This window comes from Pinus tabuliformis, chromosome 1_1, assembly GCF_031772625.1.
Source record: "Pinus tabuliformis cultivar Carrire ecotype Pingquan chromosome 1_1, CPIR1, whole genome shotgun sequence".
Taxonomy (NCBI): domain Eukaryota; kingdom Viridiplantae; phylum Streptophyta; class Pinopsida; order Pinales; family Pinaceae; genus Pinus; species Pinus tabuliformis.
The window spans coordinates 909,605,895-909,611,291 of NC_142297.1; the positions used below are offsets into that span (position 1 = coordinate 909,605,895).

The 5,397-nt window shown below is 41.3% G+C and overlaps 1 pseudogene; it reads left to right on the forward strand.

Annotated features, from left to right (window-relative positions):
- Nucleotides 1-851: 851 nt before the first annotated feature.
- Nucleotides 852-2,618, forward strand: LOC149217355 (calcium-transporting ATPase, endoplasmic reticulum-type pseudogene; annotated as a pseudogene).
- The last annotated feature ends 2,779 nt before the right edge of the window (nt 2,619-5,397 follow it).

Sequence of the window (5,397 nt, forward strand, 5' to 3'; positions counted from 1 at the left end):
TCTGGCCAGAGGACACCTGCACAAGGAAAAAACAACCATGAATCATCAACCAAGCCATCATGCAACCAAAGAAACAAATGCATGCAGCAACAAAAAGGACACAGCAGCACGCCGACTTACAGGTATGTGTCTAAATCGGTTCCTCTATTTGCATCAATATGATTTAAAAGTGCATAAATGAATGAAATGGTGAAATTAAGCCAGGAATCTAGCAAAGTTAACCCAACAGTGCCTTCTCTAACGCTTAGCCAGAAATCATGCAGTATACGTGGATAGTCGACTCACGTGGAAATTAAAAAAACAGGGAGTGTTGGCCGTTTGAACTCCAGTGCAACTGATCTAGAAGAGAACATGCAGTTCATGATAGCACTGCAGTTTGCATGTGGCCACGTACCCCTAGCCACTTCACTCCCTCACCGCAAATCATGTCGTAATTGAAAAATGCTCGGCTGACTCTCACCACCCGCTGATTCATTTGCACCTATAACGTCCTTAGCCGAAGTACGCGTCCTCTGCTCCCACAATCTGTTAACTAGTCGTCCTCCATCAGGTTTTCTACCTGTTTTCGAAATTATCCCACGTATCAGGCTCGCTTAGAGGTGCAGGGGCACTCTACAGGCGTTTCTACAGGAAGTCGTCTACAGGAAACGCAGAAAACAGCTCTGCAGAAGGAAAACCCGAGATTTTTGTCAAAATTCAAGCTTGAAATGAGAAAAGTAGTTAAAGCTCGTGTCCAAGGTTACCAGGGTTCTTGAAAGTATTGATTTTGGAGTTTTTCAAATGCATTATAGATCTGTTAATGGTGGAGCAATCTGTTTGAATTCAGAATCTGATCATCTATTTCATAGTCCATGGAGGACAAGATATTCCCTGCTTGGTCTAAAACTGTTGAAGAATGCTTAGAAGAATATGATGTGAGCTTAGAGAATGGTTTAAATTCTCATGAAGTGGAAAAACGCTGTCAAATATATGGATGGAATGAGCTCCAGAAGAAAAATGGTACACCTTTGTGGAAGCTGGTAGTGGAGCAATTTGATGATACAGTTGTTAAAATACTTCTGCTGGCAGCTGGCATTTCATTTCTTCTCGCCTACTTTCGTGATAATGTGTCTTCTGAGGAGGGCATAACAGCCTATGTAGAGCCCCTGGTCATTCTCCTGATTCTCATCCTTAATGCGATTGTTGGAGTATGGCAGGAGAATAATTCTAAGAAGGCTTTGGAAGCTCTCAAAGAAATGCAATCTGATCATGCAAAGGTCTTGAGAGATGGACATTATGTTGTAGATCTTCCCTCCAGAGAACTTGTTCCAGGAGATATAGTGGAACTGAAGGTGGGAGACAAGGTTCCTGCAGACATGAGAATTGTGTCCCTCAAGACATCCACCTTTAGGATGGAGCAGAGCTCCCTGACCAGAGAGAGCATGCCTGTGGTCAAAAGAACATATCCAGCCACCTTGTGTGACTGTGAGTTGCAGTAAAAAAAATGCATGGTGTTTGCAGGAACTACAGTTACCAATGGCTGCTGCACATGCATTGTTGTGAGCACTGGCATGTTTACAGAAATAGGTAAAATTCAGGCACGAATTCAGGAAGCTTCAATGGAATGTCATGATACCCTTTGAAAAGAAAGTTAGATGAATTTGGTGAAAGACTGACAACAGTGATTGGTGCCATTTGTATTCTTGTCTGGATCATGAACTACAAATATTTTCTTTCATGGAAAGTCATAGATGGGTGGCCAAAAAAATATCAGGTTTTCCTTTGAGAAATGTACGTACTACTTTAAGATTGCTGTTGATCGGGCAGTTGCTGCTATACCAGAGGGATTGCCTGCTGTGATTACTACATGTTTGGCTGTTGGTACTCATAAGATGGCACAAAAGAATGCTATTGTGCGTAAGTTACCGAGCGTGGAGACTTTGGGTTGCACCACAGTGATTTTCTCTGATAAGACAGGTACTCTTACAACCAATCAGATGTCTGTCAGTGAGTTTATAGCCATAGGGCACAGTGCTGGTTCACTTAGAGAGTTTACTATTGAAGGAACAACATATAATCTTGAGGATGGAAAAATATTGGATTGGCTTGCACATAATATGGGGGAAAATTTAGAAACTCTGGCAGAAGTTGCTGCAGTTTGCAATGATGCAGTGATATCTTGTCAAGGTCACCAGTTCCATACTACTGGTATTCCCACTGAGGTAGCCTTGAAGGTATTGGTTGAAAAAGTGGGAGTTCCAGACCCAATGGTAGGTGATACAAGTGCCATTCTCAATAGTGGCACAGTGAAATTGGGCAATTGTGATTGGTGGATACAAAGATCAAAGAGGCGGGCTTTATTGGAGTTTGATTGTGATCGAAAATCCATGGGTGTTATTGTCACGGAACCAATGGGACAAAATCGTCTGCTAGTGAAGGGCGCCATGGAAAATTTGCTTGAAAGGAGTACTTTTCAACAACTTGTAGATGGACCAGTTGTTGAATTAGATGATGCATCAAGGGAATTACTCTTGAGGAAGTTTCATCAAATGAGTTCAAAGGCTTTGCGTTGTTTGGGATTGGCATACAAGGAAGTTTGGGGAGAGGGCAGCAGAAGGAGAAATTGGCCGAGATTTTAGCTAGGGAGGCACCACCTGTGCTAGCCACCCTAAGCACATTCATCCCCTCCATGAACACTCATTTTTTCAAGGTTCGGACACAATCTGGTTGTGGTTCAACCTTCTACAGGAAGCTACAGGACTTTCTACAGGAAGTTCTATATTTTTACCAGAAACATCCTGTAGAAGCCTTTGGGCAGGCCAGAATCAATTATGGAGAGGGATTTGAAGCTTGAAGTTTGTTGAGGAGGCATGCAACCACTCTTTTCTTCCATCCTCCACTGGTTTCATCTCCTTTCACCACCATTTCCACCATCATATTGAATATACTTGCACAATCATACCAAAGCTGAAACTTCTCTAGGAAAAGGAGCACAGGCAGTGGGAAGAACAAAGAAGCATGGTTTCATGACAGAGAAGAGGGCATCACTTCAGAAGCTTGGCATGACAGGGAGGCCACCAGGGCCATCAAAGATGAGGAGATAGATTGGTTGCTCAGAGGATGAGCAACACTTTCAGTAGGGGGGTGATGATGAGCCCCAAAAATGGATAATTATTTGGGCTCATTCAACCTCCTAATTCGACTTAATCCACCATTCTCATTAGTTTATTGCATGCTTTTGATTATATTTATGCTAATAGAGTGAATTGTTTTAGTCATTATGCTAATAAGTCTAATGTGTGCTTTGTGTAGCCTTTTTGGTCAATTTGGAGACAAAGTCAATGGTTGAAATGAGCACTTGGCAGCCAAATTCGTGGAGAGTATTTTTAGGAAGGTGTTCCCTTCATTTATGGGCCCTTACCTCGAATTCTCCACCATCAGCTCAGAGTTCAAAGGCCACCAAATCAATTAGCACAAGGGCAGCCAAGCAAGTCAAGTAGGACTGCTGTTAACTACAAGTTTTGGGCAGCCGAGTCCCTAAAGTTTAGGAGGACTGTTGGGTCCTCAATTTGTATAAATAAGAAGGCTTAGGGCCTCATTTTGTTTAGCTAGTGGTTAGTCATTTTGTAGCCAATGGTTAGTCATTTTGTAGGCAGGAGTTAGCTAGTTGTATTTCGATTTTTAGGCAATAGATTAGCTTTGCTTTCAGCTCATTTTCAAGTTCTCCTTGTGGACAGTTTTGATGTAACTTTTCTTTTCTTGCTCAATAAAGATGAATCCAGCTTTGCACCAGCTCTAAATCTCTCTTAGGAGGCTATAGCTCTTGGGGTTGGGCCCATCTCAAGCGCCCAATACCTCCTTTGATTATCTTTATGTGTTTTTGCTGCATTCTTAGACTAAAATCTGTTATTTATATCTAAATCTTGTTTTGTTATTTAGTTTGTTTTTTTGACGAGTAAAATAGTTTTTCATGCTCAGATTTAGTTGATAGGTTGTTAACAGAAAAAGCTTCAAGAAAAGGGCCAACAAACATCTGTGGTTTCACCTCTCCCTCAGTGGGATCAGGAGCTGTGACTAGGATGACTTTGCTTTGCCATGCAATCATTAGTGTTTGGTTTTCATTTGCAGAAGTTGGTTACATGTTTAGATCTTTGAATGCTTCATTGCATAGTTAATATACATGGTTTCCTTGCAAATAAAGTTGTTTTCCATTCTTGTTACTGTTAGCTAGATCATATTAGGGTAGCATAACTAGATCTATGTTTTCTTGCATGTCTTTGTTGGTTCAGTTGGAAACACAAATTGCAGAGCACCTGTACCACTTCTCTATCTACCCAGACTCCCTCAAACCCATCTTCTCCATCTCCTAACTTGGTTTCTTGCCTCACGTTGCCATACTGCCCTCATAACCCTACCTTTTGTGCAGCATTACTTCAGTCTTCTTGGAACAAGTCCAGCCATCTACACCTTCTCCTCAACTCTATCCATCAGTCCTTGGGTCATTTTAGGCCCCTACCCTGCCTCCCTATCCATTCATGCACCTTACCTCACTCACCCATGCTCCAAAATTCCATTACTAAACATCCTGTAGAAAAATTACAGAACATCCTGTAGAAATCCCAGAACATCCTGTAGAACCCCTGTAGACTTCCTGTAGAAGCTCGCGAATGAGGTTTCTTGATAGCCAAACTCTGTGAAACTCTCTGGAAGGGTATTGGGGACTCCTTAGACCCTCTCTGAACCTTCCCGACCTCTTCCAAGCATTTCTCCTCTTTGATCCACCTCTGCACAGTCAAAAATAGTTAAAAGCACATGCATGATAATTCCAACAACTTAATCAAAAATACAAAAAGATGTTTTCTTTAGATAGAGGTAGTCTAGACACATGTATTTTACCTTCATAGAAGTAATGGCATCTCTTTCAATAGCTTTCATGCTCTCCTTTGCGTCAGTAGGACTAGCTGGTAGAATTAGGGTTTGCTAGGGTTTGCGTTTCTTTTTGGCTTTCAGTTTCTTTTTGCAATTAGATTAGCTTCCTTCGAGTTAGCTTTCATCCATCAATTAAAAAGATTCTTCTAAGAGCTCATAGAAGTTGGCTTAAGCTCCTAGTGGACTTGTGCCAGCTGACCAAGTGACAGCTGCGGCAAGAGCTAGTACTTGTGCATACAGCACCGTCGCTTCCAAGTTTGTTACGAACTACCGGGTTGATAAAATTAAAGAAGGGAGTTCCAGGAGTTGTAGCATTATTGCTACAATACTGGAGCCCACCACACCTCAAATGTTATTATCTTCTTATAACTGTTAGTTAACTTCACGTAAATAGATACTTTATCTTATATTAACTTAATCAACACAATCATATATAAACAACAAAAATGTAATTTATACCCAATACATTCAATGCAGAAAATAGCAAGT